At 37.1% G+C, this 16,631-nt stretch overlaps 3 long non-coding RNA genes across 4 annotated transcripts; 1 reads left to right on the top strand and 2 right to left on the bottom strand.

The window, feature by feature from the left end:
• Positions 1–209: 209 nt before the first annotated feature.
• On the bottom strand, positions 210–1,758 carry LOC136266687 (uncharacterized). 2 transcript variants are annotated; one of them, XR_010706231.1, is made up of 9 exons: positions 1,585–1,758; positions 1,388–1,533; positions 1,231–1,340; positions 954–1,009; positions 822–890; positions 732–773; positions 545–673; positions 453–490; positions 210–401 (listed from the first exon to the last, which is right to left on the bottom strand). It is a non-coding gene; the product is annotated as an uncharacterized lncRNA (long non-coding RNA). The 2 variants fall into 2 exon arrangements; XR_010706232.1 differs by having other exon boundaries at positions 732–768.
• Positions 1,759–4,837: 3,079 nt separating this feature from the next.
• LOC136266689 (uncharacterized) lies at positions 4,838–7,832 on the bottom strand. The gene is made up of 3 exons (XR_010706234.1): positions 7,694–7,832; positions 6,119–6,302; positions 4,838–5,362 (listed from the first exon to the last, which is right to left on the bottom strand). It is a non-coding gene; the product is annotated as an uncharacterized lncRNA (long non-coding RNA).
• Positions 7,641–9,913, top strand: LOC136266688 (uncharacterized). Its single transcript, XR_010706233.1, has 2 exons — positions 7,641–7,938; positions 9,712–9,913. It is a non-coding gene; the product is annotated as an uncharacterized lncRNA (long non-coding RNA).
• The last annotated feature ends 6,718 nt before the right edge of the window (positions 9,914–16,631 follow it).

Genomic DNA, 16,631 nt, shown 5'->3' with positions numbered 1-16,631 from the left:
CTACTTTTTTGTAGTGAACGTCACTACAAAAAAGTAGTGAACGTCACTACTAATTGTAGTGAACGTCACTACCAACTGTAGTGAACGTCACTAATAACTGTAGTGAACGTCACTACTTGCAGTGCCATTAGTAGTGAACTTCACTACTGTTTTACAGTGAACGTCACTACTTATTTGCGGTGATTTCACTACATCGCATTTGCATCCAGTTTATGCATTCATGCACCATAGAATTCCATTAAAAATAATACTGCATACAAGTAAAAATACATGTATACAAAATGTCAGTTTTTTTGTATAGGTGCATACATGTTAGTCCAGAAATTTCTTGTGAGAAGATTCTGCAGCAGCAAAGATGCATCAGATACTGTGCAGTGTATATTGCAAGTTTTCTCATTGAACTGCAAGATATAACAATATAATACAAACTATGGTAGCTAAATAAATCTTACCAGCATAGCTACAATAGAGCAGATGTACATGATTTATGCTGTGATAAAATAATTGTTGATATGTAATATGAGATAAACATATATGCACTTACCAACTATTGCACAACTGTGCGTAAGGGATGGGTGCATGGTATAACCATCTGATATGTTAGATCAGTTCCTATTAGTAACCACAGTATAGTGGTAGCAAATTGTTTCATTTGCTAGTCTTGCAGTATTCGCTATATCAAGAAACAAAGATCGTAAACAATCTCCAATGTAATAAGCTAAAGCATTTACCTGTTTAATACTGCTACCAATGGAAAGTCATTATTACCTAAACTGCCAACCAACATTTTAACTGCAGAATGGTTGTTTAAAGCTACAAACCTTAAACACTTGCAGACACACAGCAGTACCCCACAGGTATACACCACTGCAATGAATATCAATCGGCTACTGCATGGAGAGAGAACCATCATTATTATAAATGAGAAAACACAATAAGTAGAGTTAACTTACAGTATGTGCGACCTAGCTCAGTCTCGTGCAACCACAATCAGATCGTAGTAAAAGATCTGCGTGGGCACGGCAAGGTAAATACAAGAACAAAACTGACAAACATGCATACATACAGAAAACAAAAAAAAGTGATTAGCTAGTAGTGGTAAAAATGTGAAGCTCAGATATGTCAGAAAGCTAAAATACGTCAGCGTACACAATCCAGTTTGTAAGCAACCGCCAGTCACACCATAAGTGTCAGTACTCCATCACTCAATTCAGTTACTATGTGCTATACCTTATGGTATATTAAAATGAAAGCCCCAAACTTCATCACCTCTCGGCTCTGGTACTACAGTGCCGGCGCCGGGAAATTGGCGGGCAGCCAACTTTGCTGGCTGGGGTAGTCTACGTGTGCAAAAGTGTAAAACAAATAATTACAATTTAAGACTTACTTTTCTGAATTGTTAACCACTTGCTAAATGCAACAGCTACTAGGTACGCCGAGAGGTACGCAGTGCTAAGCTGCCTAGCCTACTCAGTTGACTCGGGAGACCACTCTGCGGCCACCTGACCGCACGTCACAGTTACGAAACAGTCTCTAGTCAATAGAAAACAGAAGTAAAAGAACAATTATTAGTCTTCCACTTACACGACTTCTACAGCACGTAACTAAGTGAGCAACGATGTTACCAAGTAGATGACGTCATCAATTATATGTGGCATTATTTAGAGTTTCCTTGACATGATGCTACTCGAGGTGCTACCTCTGGTGCTACTGCTTAGTGCTATGCACTCTATATCTGAAGATCTATAGTGTTTATCGTCTGTAATCAACCGTTCCTGATTAGTCTGGTTAAAATCGTAAGTAAACAAGCTGTAACTGTAAACACACATTTGAATTAATCGGCGTTAGCCAGCCCATAGATAGTATATTCTACGTACAATATACTGTCTATGGCCAGCCTTTCATAATTACGAAGGTTTTAAGATGTTATTACCAGGGCTAATAGCACTTTAAACTGACAAATTACCGGTACTTTGACTGATTATCAGGGCTCTAACCCTGGTCATCGCCATCCCTGGTATGGCTATAGACCCTTCGCAGGTGAGCTGCTGCTGCTATAGCAGCATCCGCCATCTTGGAGTACAACCAGTTTTGCAAACCTGATAGCATTGCTTTTCATAAGAGTAAAACAATACCTAGGGCTGCTTCTCCTGCATTCCACTGCAAAGGTTGACCATGTAGGTTAAACGTACGCTCTCCCCTATGCTATCAGGGTTGCAAATCAGGTTGTACTCCAAAATGGTGAATGTTGCTATGGCAGCAGCTCACCTGCAAAGGGTCTATATGCTACTGACATTATTTATTGATGGCCCGGGGTCAATAGTCTCTCACTATTATTATTATTATTATATATATATATCTATATATATACTTGCATGGCCAGACTACTGACCTGGAAAATGAATTTATGGCATTCTTTTCTTTTCTGAACCCAATGACACATTGCGACTGTGCCAAAGTTTGTGGATGTGCAGGCATTAATTAGGATACTAGCTGCCAGTCCACTGTGCGACCTGCAACTGTGGTCAATGTCAGCCAGACCTCAATATTTATGGATAGGTTTGTCCTCACTATTGACTGATTTCATGTACTATTTATTCATGTGCTATTTTGGGACCCAGAATTTTTATCCATTTTTTGCAGGTTTTCCTCTTTCAGAGGTAAAAAAATGTATTAACCATAACTGTTGAGACCAAAATTTTTGTTCTTCCCTTGTTATCTAAGAGTTCTTTAAAGGGTCAGAAATACTACTGAGATCATTTTGTGATAACCTTTTATGGAGCTCACTCCGAAGACATCCTAAAGAGCTCACTGGTCTTGTAATGCCATTCCCAGAATATGAAGCCTCGACTTTGGAAGATTTTCATTTCTGGTCAAGTTATTTTAATTCAGTTACTGTATAATGTGCCAGTGCCCATCCTGGTCCGGTTACTCTAGCATTCAAATCAGTAGCATGTTACAGAAAGCAGGCTGTGCCAATCAGATTATGTTGTTGGTATTCACAATTTTTTTTTAAGTTACCATGCATTGATACTATAGAATTATCAAGAGTTAATAATAGCTCTTGGAATTATGTAATATGTTTTGTGAAGATGTAATGGCTGCTTGTAGTCAACAATAGGGTGTTCTTTAAAAGAACAAAAGATGGAGGTAGAGGGCCATGTAGTTGGAGCTGATGTACTCGTGATGCCTAATCAATATGAAAATATTTTTTTGGTTGTGCTTTTTGGTTAAGTTTGTTTAACCTATATATACTTATACTTTGTATGGTTGTTAAACATGCCATTCTTGCTGCCATTGTGATCTCATTGTTTAATTATATTCCATAGTTACAACTCTGTAATGCTATAGTGAGAGTGACCAGACCCTTCCTCTTTTTGTGAAGGAGTGGGTGCTGTCAGGGTAGTACTCTTTCTAGTAGGGTGTGGGTGGAATCCTTACATTTTTACATTGTGCGGCCTCAAGAAATAAATTCAGAAGTCGTTCTGTTTAAACAATTACTATATTATCCATATGCTGCTGATGGGACCAATGCAAAAGGGGAACCAAACATCTATTCATCGCTTGACTACGGAGACCAGCCATTGTTCTTGTAGTATTGGTATGCTCTATTAGAGTATCTTGTACCTTCATTGTTTACTGTGAGACTGTCAACCATAGTCATATCACTAGGGTGCTTTTCAAGAGAGAATTTATAGAGAGCCATTTGGAGCATTTTGGCATCTTGGAATGGAACCAAGGCAATGGCAGATTTAGCATGGGGAATTTCCAGAATGAGGTTCCATGGAACCCTTTGAACTCCCTGGATCTGCCCCTGTGTTTATATTTGACCAGCCGTATTTCCAGTCTGTATTGTATCACTTCCAGTAAATGCAAGTGCTGAGCAAATATTTAACATTTCAATACTGCAAGAAACAGGATGATGCTAAACCTGTTATATGTTATCGGCTTTTATTCAATTCAATTCCATGATCGCTTCTGTATGATAGCGATAACCATTCACAAATTGAATCATGCATATGATTGCCTGCTGCCGTGAATACTCTCACCACCAGCCCTACATGAAACACTGCCAAATGATAGTGTCACTGAGACATGTACCAGCTTTCTCAGAAGCTTTAAGGGTAAACTCGGAGGTACCAAGAGTTACTTAATACTGTAGCTAATGGAACTGTAGTAATCAGATATAGCAGAGTCAATTATCCACAGTTATAATAGTGAGCGAAAACCAGCTGTTTTTGTATGGTTTAAAGGTACTGAGTATAAAAATATGCATGCTACGTAAAAAATTATGCATGTTTTAGTTTTTATGTACTGAAACAAAGTACGAATCAATAAAACCTATATAAACCATCATATTTGCCTTTTCATGGGGAGTAAGACAATCTTTATTTCATGTATATACATCAGAAGCCATGTGAGTTATGGGTGATGCGGTAAAAATTAAGTTTACCATGGTCACTTCATTGTTGGAATGGTCTTCTTCTTTGTCCACTCCTTTTGTTACTATAGATAACGGAGAAGCAATAAAATAGAATCCAAGGAATGGGCGAAAATAACCGGTCTTTGCTCAGCCAATCACATATGCAGTCACAAAATATTTGTTATTATTTCATTATATCTTTTCAGTTTTAAGTATTGTTTTCTATTGCAGATCTGTAATGGCCACTGCATGATGAAAGATAAAAAAGAAGTTGTAACTTGGAAAGAAGCTGGCAAAGGATGTGTCTTCAGCTTGGCTACGTTGCATTTAAAAACATAACTAGATACTCGGTATTATTATCTTAGATGTTAAGGTACTATAATTCTAGACTGTATGTGGTTTATTTACGTAGTATATACTATGTAGCATAAAATACTGTATATTCCTTAGAATACGTTAGTATGAAGTTTACATGAGTACTGTACATTATTACTAATATGAATACACTATGAAAGTACATGTAAATGAATACGCTATGAGAGTGCATATAAGTATGCTATGAGTACATACACACAATATGAGCATTGCCATGAGTACACAGTACTGCATGTTTGTTTATAGAGTTTAGTATCATTCTTCATTGGAGTACCCTAGTCTCCCCAGAAAAGCAGCCAAACGAGTCTTTCTACCTGGTTTATTGCAGCCAAGGAGAATGGATTCAAGGGCTGCGTAGAAGTTGCTGCAGCCCTCTGTGTAGTGCATATAAAATATGTAAAATGCACCCAATAGATGGATGGCAGTCAGCTCTGGTGGCACCACACAAAGAATTGATCTCTCAGCCACAAGAGCGGGCTGTAGTTTGTTCTCCTCATCCCTCTTTACAACAATACATGGTTGTGCCATGGGCAACTGTTTTACTACATCTTCTGTGCTTCCATCCTTTCAAATGCAACAAAAAATGTCAATAAGTTGGTCTAGCGTACTTATGCACACACAAAATACTGAGGGAATGCATTCTAATGTATTTGTTGTAAGACATGTGCTCTAAGTATTAATTAAAACTCCAAAAATCTTGATTGTATGTCATCACATGCAGTATTATTGCTTGTGTATATAATTTGACTTACATCAACTAGTATGCCACCAATCAAATAATTTGCCATGGTCATATAAAAGAAAAAAATTAACAATCTTGTTTTATTACATTTCTATATTAAAAGCAGCTTTGAAGGCTTAGCTGCTTGTAAAGGGCCAGCTATTTGTTCAGCTGTGGGTTGCAACTCATAGTTCCTTATTAGCACTCTGGATCAACAATAAGCCTAACTAAATTCTGGAAAACCAAAGACAACCATTTAGTTTTGTTGTACAACATTTCAAGTCTATAGATATTCTAGTATGTCTATATAATGCACCCCATCCCAATATACAACTATAATATACAATTAGTCCGCTATAGGTTTAGTCCCATTTTTCCTATCCACACACAAAAGAAAAGTACAGTGACCTGGCTATGTGAGACTGTATTGCTAAGGCATACTGTACATAGTAAAGGAAAGGCAAAACTGATTAATACTGTTTCACAAACTCACTAGACATGTACGTACATGTTTTTACAGAAATACCAAAATTACAACTGATGGAGTAAGATATATCACAAAGATATGGCTGTTATACTTGAATTTGATAATAACTTACCGTCCTTTGGGAAGATAATGGAGATCATCGTAACATGTGAAGAAGTATTATTTGTTACATCAGCTTTGCATACAGTCATGTATCATCATCATTTTCATGGCTATGAAGTCCTTGGTACATCTGAAATAACAGTTCGGCGACAACAAACACTCAGCACTTATCATTCGTTGGCAGTATCAAAGCCCTATGGAATGCAACGCAAAACAATGATCTGCTTGAAATATCATGTATTTGACTAGTTGTGAACACACATATTCAAAATATTATACGTATATACAACAACTATGACAACAACAATAGAACACATTATAGTAAAGTTTACTCTCAGAAAAAGTCATTACTCTGAGGGCTACAACTATAGTATGTTCACGTTGAGCTGAATCCTGAAAAACGCCTAAAAATTAAAAGTGGATTTTTTCTCAACAGAGTTAACATTTCAGCCAACTAGATGATTATTGGTAACAGCAAAGGTGTCAACAACAGACACGTACGGTTTGGCTCCATTACAAGTTCGGGAAAGGGCTGTATTGGACACTGTACTTATATGGCTTCCCCATAGGAAATGTATTGTGAAAATTTTGATTGACTGTAAATATTATGTCTAACATTTGAACAACAAGATTTTGAAATATTTTTAGCGGGTCAAGCAGTACTACAAATGAGCCAAATTTCAAGATCGTGTGTAATTGCATCCATGAGTTATTAAATGTTTTTGAGGGTTCAGCTCAACGTGAACATACTATAGTAGTTGTAATTTGTAAACGGGTCCACTCAGTAACTATTATTACACATTATACACTTGTTCACTATAAGCTTTAAACTAAGTGCAACCTTCTGACACCTATAACTACAAGTGACACCAATGAGCCACACTTTCTCTGGTATAGTTCAGCCATAAAAACTTCTTTGTTATAGAAGGACACTCCCCATACACTATATCAGTGTTGTCAGGCCCAAATGTAATCAATCATGTGCTGGATACAACGTACATTAGAAGTAATGAATTACAATTTCCGGATGTAATGTCCATTATAAATTACATTACTCATTGCTTTGTCATGCAGCACATACATAATTACTGCAGAAAGTAATATAACGTAATGCATTACCCCCAACCGGGCTCTGTTAAATGGATTTTGTTGTCTAGAAGGAGTTGAAAAGCAATGGGCTGTTATAAGTTTCAGCGGATAAACAGTGGGAGCTAATACTGAAAAACATCCACAGGTATTTATTTTGCTGATCAGATGATGTCTCTCCAAGGATGGGCTTTCAGGTACATGTACAAGTTCGCTCTTCGATCAGCTGCTGGCACCGCACGTGCCACAGTCCATTTAGCCCGAGAAAAAAATGATCAGTCATACCATGCAACAGTTTATGAGTTGACTTTATATTGTCTCGAATCAATGTGTTAACTATAAAGCTTAGAAATGGCAACGATACAGTTTTGACAATGATAATAATATAAATAAACACTTAAACAGTGGGCAGAGAGGCAAACTCTGCCCAGTCCTGGGATGATACAGTTACATTTACCGTGCTATGTAAGTTACTGAGCAAACTGCACACGTAACTCACGTTTGCCAGTTTAGTGATGGTAATAAACTTCTCGGTTCATACGAGTCTACGTCTAGAGATTCATTAATCTGTTGATAGATGGATCCTGTATGAGTATTCTAATACTTTCGTACAACTTTACTATTCTAATAGTTCAGGGCGCAATTGCTGACTTTGGGACATATGTGGAGCCCAGACACGATGCTGGACGGATGATGGGAAACTACATGGGGTGGCCTTATACAGAATCATCATGAAACTTAAGTGTGAGTGTTAGGTGTGTTCCTTCATAGATAATTAATGGTTACTCGGTATGTGACTGGATTTATGAAAAGGGGTCTTCCACACACATCCAATTCTATGAACTCAGAAGTCCATAACTCACTGCTCAAGGAATGTATTAACTTGAAAATTTGTCCAACCATTAAACTATGTTAGTGCTCACTACTGTCCAATTTTGTAATCAATAGCCTTTTCAGTCTAAAGTTATGACAGACCTCTCAACCTGGAAGCAGATCTGGTTGTGAGAAAGCCAGCCACCCATCCCCATGCAGCTGTGAATCCTACCATCATTGTGCTGGGGCTCATGCACATAGCTACATTTGTTTTAACAAAAAAAATGTTTTAAAAGGCACAACTAGCTAGCTATGTGAGTGCAGTACTGCTGTTTACCGCAGCTTATAATATCTCTGTACTATAGTGTAGCCTACTATATGAGAAGAACCTACTATTTTGCTCCATCGTTGAATCACGTGATATCAGTCTTTCAACTCAGCTGATGTACTGGTTCACCAGTGATTCATTGTTGAAATCACCATCCATTTCTTGAGTAATCAGTATCCAGCTGTGGATTTAGTGTTCAGCACAGATTTTCCACACAAGTACACCTCACAACAACCGAAATTAAGCAATAAACATTTGTAATAACACAACTGGTAGGATTTCACCTAATTCTTCAGTGTGCTGAGTCTTTTCTCAAAGGATTTCACCTTTAAATAGGGCTCAGTTCATTGAGTTTGGCAGCAAAGTGACTTGATCGTGACATATTCAAAAGTATGGGAAACCGCCAAAATTTTCAGCTCAAAATACAGAGGCGCCCCACTATTCTAATTAACTGATCACGTGATACCTTTTGGGGCTTAAATCAAGGAGATTTAGTGTGCCTTAGAAAATTTTATTGGAAATCGTGAGATCAACAAGTGGTCGTGATATGAAGGCTGAAATCGTGCGTCTCATGACCAAATTGTGATAGTTAAGAGGTCTGGTTATGAGTCATTAAATTTGGTAAATTAGATGTGTGTGGAAGACCCCTTTTCGCAAATCTGGTCACATATATGTTGTTTGCGGGCACTTGTTCTATAGTCTAAAGCTGGACAGAAAATACTCCACACACATGCACCTCCACCCAACATAGTTTCACATGCCCAGACTATCTATCTGTGTCAGCTACATATTCTCAACCAGGGAAATATCAACCCACCTTCACAAGTGAACTATTTCACACAGCCTGTTTGCCCCCACCTCACCCTGTATCAGTGGTAGTCGGGGATTACACTGATAGGTGCATAACTCAAGGCAATACAGTATTTGTTGTATTATAAATTAAAGCATAACAGTTAGACTCTGAAACATTGCATAATGCAAAGGTTCTGGGTTACCATTTGCATGGCTTGCCTTTCAAGTCAAAATCAGGACTTGCAATTAGAGAAGCTTTACATTCTTATTGCCTGGCCAAGGTGGGGATTTGCATCACTGAAAATTATAGTTGCCCACCTACCGGGTAAGTACTGACAATGTAAACCCCGACCATGTCTCGACCTGCAAACCCTAGGAATACTCAGGCTAGAAGGGGATTTGTATGGTCGTGTGACATAATGAGCTAATTTGAGTGGATTCTAGAAAGCACGCATCTTTACTGTCTGAGTGAATTTCCTTAGTGAGTAATTTTTTCATCCCTAATAAATACGGAACAAGGCACATTTCACAAAATGTCTATGTTTCCAGATACATGTACATGATATATTGTTTTTTATTTACAGGCTCGTTCTGCCCACTGCTGGATGAAAGATGAAAAGAAAAGCAGAAGCTGGTCAAAGATGTGTTTTTGTTACGTATGTACATTATACGTATACATATATTCCATTGTTAAACTTAACAGTACGTATAGTTGATGTTATACAATATTTTACATTTACCATTTTGATTACACGAATGTGAAAGTTTAGTGGTTTCATAAATGCAGGTATTTATAGCATTTACATACTAAAATTTATGAGTACAGTTTGACATCAGATTTGCCTAGTTTCCCCATGTCCAGAAAAGTAGTCAAAACTTTTTTACTTGGCTTACTACAGCCTAGTAGAATGTCTGCAAAGACTTCATTGACATTCCTGCAGAAGTGCATATTGAACCTAATCAATGAATGAAAGTCCTTTGTGAAGTAAATCCTAGCTCCTTAGCATTGACAGCAGCATCCCTTAGCATTGACAGCAGCATCCCATACCATATCCCCTGCAAATTTCTAAAGGTTGTCGTGATCTTTCATGTGCAAACTCATAGTATCTTATAAGCATCCTTTTCACATCAATAAATGGCTTCGGGTGGAATCTTAATCTTCAAATTAGAAATTTATCAAATGTACTGTATAGTCCCTACCAATAGAAAATCTGAGGCTACAATACATGACTGCTGTTTTCCAGTGTTATCACATACACACACATGCACACACACACCCACACTCACATATGTACAATCAGATATTTTGTTTTGTTTTGCTACATTTAGCCTATACTACTGTGAATACACAGCAAGTTTACATAGTTGTGGTGAAATATGCAGATGATACTTCTAGTGGACACTTTGTGACCATACTGTTATATAGAGGTTGTCATTTTTCAGAGGTAACATTTTATTTAAAGAATTAGTCTATCAACCTGCAATTTTGGTTTATAGTCTGTTATGATACCTCAGAAACTGTCCTTTATATACCAATGTAAATGTTACTGACAGTAACAGTGTTCTTGACAGTAACAGTGTTCTTGACATGCTGTTATATTGATGTATAGTAAAAATTTATAAATGTAGTGAAGGTCACTACTTTTTGTAGTGACCGTCACTACATTATGATTTCACTACAACGTAGTGAATTAAAATGTAGTGAAGGTCACTACTTTTTGTAGTGAACGTCACTACATTATGATTTCACTACAACGTAGTGAATTAAAATGTAGTGAAGGTCACTACTTTTTGTAGTGAACGTCACTACATTATGATTTCACTACAACGTAGTGAATTAAAATGTAGTGAAGGTCACTACTTTTTGTAGTGAACGTCACTACATTATGATTTCACTACAACGTAGTGAATTAAAATGTAGTGAACGTCACTACATTGGTAGTGACCTTCACTACTTTGATAATTCACTACGTTGTAGTGATTCTAAAAGTAGTGAACGTCACTACATAAAGTAGTGACGTTCACTACTTTGTTTTTACTGTGTGTAGAGATTTCAGCTACAGACAAGTCACTTTATAGTTTATACAATGTTCAGCTACAAGTAAGTCACTCTGTAGAGAATTTAGCTACATACAAGTCACTCTGTAGAGAATTTTGCTACAAACAAGTCACAGTGTAGAGAGTTCAGCAACCAAAAAAAACCACCTGTAAAGAGTTCAGCTATACAAACAAGTTACTCTGTAGAGAGAACAGCTAGAAACAAGAGAGAACTCAGTTAGAAGAAGTTGCCCTGTAGAGATCTCAGTTGCAAAGAAACCCTGTAGAGAGATCAACTACAAACAAATCACTCTGCAGAGTGTTCAGCTATAAACAAATCACCCTATATAGAGTTCAGCTACAAAAAACATCACTCTGTAGAGAGTTCAGCTACAAAGAAACCATCCTGTAGAGAGTTCAGCTACAAACAAGTTACCCTACAGTGAAATCAGTTTGAAACAAGAGATTTCAGCTACAAACAAATCAACCCGTAGAGAGTTCAGCTATGAACAGATCACCCTGTAGAGAGTTCAGCTATACAAGTCACCCTGTAGAGAGATCAGCTAGAAGAAGTCACCGTCTACAGAGATCAGCTAGAAGCAAGTCACCTTGTAGAGAGTTCAGTGACAAAGAAACAATCCTGTAGACAGTTCAGCTACAAACCAATCACCCTGTAGAGAGTTCAGCTACAAATAAATCAACCTGTAGAGAGATCAGCTAGAAACTAGACACAATATAGGGAATTCAGTTACAAGCAAATCACCCTGTAAAGAGATCAGCTACAAACAAATCACCTTGCAGTGAGTTCAGCTACAAACAAATTACCTTGTAGAGAGATCAGCTACAAACAAAACACCGAGTAGAGACTTCAGCTACAAACAAATCAACCTGTAGATATTTCAGTTACAAACAAATCACCCACTGTAGAGAGATCAGCTACAACCAAATCACCCTGTAGAGAGATCAGCTACAAACAAATCACCCTCTAGAGAGATCAGTTACAAACAAATCACCCTCTAGAGAGTTCAGTTACAAACAAATTATCCTGTAGAGAGATCAGCTACAAACAAAACACCGTGTAGAGACTTCAGTTACAAACAAATCAACCTGTAGAGATTTCAGCTACAAACAAATCACCCACTGTAGAGAGATCAGCTACAACCAAATCACCCTGTAGAGAGTTCAGCTACAAACAATCACCCTGTAGAGAGATCAGCTACAAACAAATCACCCTGTAGAGAGTTCAGTTACAAACACATCACCCTGTAGAGAGTTCAGCTATACAAGTCACCCTGTAGAGAGATCAGCTAGAAGCAAGTCACCTTGTAGAGAGTTCAGCTACAAAGAAACCATCCTGTAGAGAGTTCAGCTACAAACAAATCATCCTGCATAGAGTTCAGCTGCAAATAAATTACCCTGTAGAGAGTTCAGCTACAAACAAATCACCCTGTAGAGTGTTCAGCTAGATAAAAGTCACCCTACAGAGAGATCAGGTCACCCTATAGAGAGATCAGCTAGAAGAAGTGATCTTGTAGAGAATTCAGCTACAAAGAACCCACTTTGTAGAGAGTTCAGCTAGAAATAAGTTACCCTATAGAGAGATAAGCTAGAAACAAGTCACCCTGTAGAGATTTCAGTTACAAACAGATCATCCTGTAGATAGTTCAGCTAGATACAAGTCACCTTGTAGAGAAATCAGCTAGAGGAAGTCATCTTGTAGAGAGCCAGCTAGAAGCAAGTCACCTTGTAGAGAGTTCAGTGACAAAGAAACTATCCTGTAGAGAGTTCTTCTACAAACAAATCACCCTGTAGAGAGTGCAGCTACAAACAAATCAACCTGTAGAGAGTTTAGCTACATTTCAAGTCCCTTAGTAGAAAGATCAGCTGCGAACAAGTTATCCAGTAGGGAATAATAGACATGTAATAAATATATTTATATAATTACTGATAAAATCAAAAACAGTTGAAGTATTAAAAATCTGCTCTGTCTTTTTATTCTTCCTGTGGTAAAGAAATAGGATAGGTTAAAAAAGCCCCAAAGCCAGCCTATGGCCAGCTTTGGGGTATACAAATACAAAAAGAAGTGATATCTAATCAAAAACAGCCAAGCTGTAAAAAAATGTGCGGCCCCTAAAAAGGCCAAGGTGAAAAAAGATGTGAAATCCAAGGTGGCGGCCAAGAAATGGCTGTGATGGTAGGTTAATGGTAAAAATTTTAATAACAACAATTCAGGTGAATTTGGTGCCGCTTGGTCTTGGCACAAAATTCACCTGAATTGTCGTTATTTAAATTTTTACCATTAACCTACCATCACAGCCATTTCTTGGCCGCCACCTTGGATTTCACATCTTTTTTCACCTTGGCCTTTTTAGGAGCCGCACCTTTTTTTACAGCTTGGCTGTTTTTGATTAGATATTATAGCATTGGTACACAGAGTGGAGAAGATGATTTGAGGGTGCACTAGGGTTACATTTTTAGCATTGAAGTATGGCCTATCAAATCTCCCTTCCCAGAAGCTACTAGCTGCATTGTAAAGCCTTGCATGGTCATCACAGTTGGCTGTTCTGCATTACCAGAAAATGTGGCTAGTGGTGGGGTTCAACAGCAACATTGTTACGGACCTCAGAAAATAAATTGGAAGTTATACCCAACCCTTCATTATGTCAAAGGAAACTCACCCTTTGGACAATACAGAGCATGTTCTATGGCAAAAAATGGTGACAAGGACAGGACGTAGGGCAGGTAGATGGTAGTCAATGGCAACAAAGTGTAACTGCATCCCAGAAAGTAGTTTTATGAAGCACAGAGTTATATGATTTCAGAGGAAAACAAGACAGCCAATATAATATATATGTGCTCCCCCTTCTCCTAAGCCAACTTAACTGAGGAGCGCATGCTAGGTCTGCCTGTAGCTAGAAGGAAGATCTAGCAAATTAAGAGTTGACAGATAAACTGAATACTCTAATAGGATGACTGCATTATTAGAGTACAGTACCTTGATCGTTCACTGATGACGCATTGCTGGTTTTTGCATTTTGACAATGGTTTTAATCTGATTCTTTGAAACCACTGAAAATTTTCAGCTCATTCTATTAAGTGGTTAATTTGTCTGGTAGGCATGACATCAAATTGTTTTTATTTACAAAAGTAGATTTTGCACTTGTTACTGTAACACTTGGTTGGTTTTTTGTTACAACTTCATAGTCATTATTCCAATTACCATAAAAGGCTTGTGCTACAATCATACTCCATGTACAAATAAAAGCTGTTTCTTCAATTGGTTTAACCTGTTACTGTGTAGGCGTGATAACAAAATTAATTGCATATATGATTTTAAAAATCATCCATATTAAACTGAGAGCATATATCCCTTATTCTTCATTGAAAATTGAAGTGCGTATACATTGTGCCACGTTCTTGCTAGCCCCTAACATTGAAGTAAATCAATCATAACATGCATGAGCTATAGCAACTTTTTCTAAGTGTTGTGAAAAGAAAAATATTTTGTGGATTCAGCTCAAATTTGCAACAGAAGTTTATTTGAATAAATGGTGATTGATTTCTTCTGCTGGAATAGGCAGTGAAAGCAGTGAAGCCACTAGAGGAGTCATTTTTCTGCTCAATTTTATTCATCAATCATGTAATGAAAGATCATTGACTATACACTTTCTGTATTTAATTATGTACACTTCTTTTGTTATAACTGAGTTTAATTTTTCATTTCTCATATCCACTTGTGAGATATTTATTTTGTGATTGTGTGTGCCCAAGGACTCATATTACTTCATTCATCAAAATAATGATGGTTTCTCTCTTGACACTCTAATAGAGCAGTCAACCATTTATAAAGAAGTCACATATTAAAAACTCTAAATAGCTAATTACTGAATCAACAATGAAAATATAGACAAATATTATAAACATCTTGTTATATGTAATAGTATTCTATTTTCTTCTTGCACACATACAGAACATTGTACATTGTCCTACAATATGATTATAGAGTATGTATGCAGCTGACATTGTATCATGTCTGTGAAACCATGAGATAGTGGATGTAGACACAATAATTGATGTGGCCTTTAGGTTTTTATAACCAAGAGAGATAATGCACTCTTCTATAGCATTCCAAATTTGCTACATTACTCCACTAAATCAAGAAGTGCTCCTACAATAGAAAAATAAAATCTCTTCTCAGCAAATCATCAGTCTCTGCTCAGCAAAACTGATGACCAAGTCTGCTTGTAAGTCATGTGACTGCCCCCTGCACCTATGACCAAGCCCGCATGTAGCTGGGGGGAAATTGGGATTAGGCCATCTTCCTAAGGTGTAATGGCATCTAGTAGTGACACTGACTTCTAAGGTACCATTTTAAAATTGAATTGTCAGTACAATGTTGTTACTTGATCTAGAAGCTCTGAGATAAAATATTTTAGGCTCTGAGATAGGATGTTTTAGTACGGTATTATATAAATTCTGTTTGATAAAATTATCATCGTAAATCCACTAAAGTCATTATATATTCATTACGAGTAAACATCAATACATTTCTAGTGAAATAAGTACGTTGTAGTAGTTTAATTGTACAAGTACTACTGCATGTGGTCTCTATACAATATTGTCATGGCACCATACATCCAAATTACAAAAAAAGTTCAAAAACACAAGTATTCAAGTGTCATGGTTATCAGGGTCTGGATTATATGCCCATTTACTTTGTATAGTAGTTGGTGTCACATAGGGACATGTTGTAGTGGGTAGATCCAATGTCAAAGTTTTGACTGACCAAAATTTCATCTCGACCTACATGCACTTAAAAGCCTATTCTAGTGTGTGACCTGTCACATACTTGTAGCAATGAATATTTAAACCATTTGATTGTTGGTTTCAAATTTTTGACCTTGACCATTGACTTGGTACAAAATTACCAATTTTGAGTTTGACCATGACAGCATATTTACTGAGTAGGCCTACAACGAATGCTAGTGTGGTTAAATACCTTTTTGTGGTGATCTAAGGTCCAATCTAGCTTGTATAGTGCTTATGTTACTGTATGTATGATGTGTTTGTTTACATGCATGCAACCTGCTTTCCTTAAAACACTGTCATTGATAACAAAATGCACTACAAAATATTGGATCAATTCATTATAACACTCAAGTTTAACAATGCTATAAAAATATACATTTCTTAGTTAGAATTTCAACATAATTATATATTTGAATGAAATTATGCAAAATCATACTGTACATTTTAGACCACATACTAGTCAGCCTACATTATGTAGTGAATACTTTGTTTAATTCTCTGCTGAATTATGCAACTGTACTAAATTTCATACACTATGTACTATCCTGGCATCAAGACTATTGGACTCTTCAACTAACATTATCTAATGGACACCTTGAGTATCTATCACAGTGCGGTTGTTTCCAAGGGTATTGGTAATTACCCAGTGAATAATCAC

The sequence above is a fragment of the Dysidea avara genome, chromosome 9 (assembly GCF_963678975.1).
Source record: "Dysidea avara chromosome 9, odDysAvar1.4, whole genome shotgun sequence".
Taxonomy (NCBI): Eukaryota; Metazoa; Porifera; class Demospongiae; order Dictyoceratida; family Dysideidae; genus Dysidea; species Dysidea avara.
The sequence above is the reverse complement of the archived record's forward strand: the minus strand, read 5'-3'. Positions and strand labels throughout refer to the sequence as shown.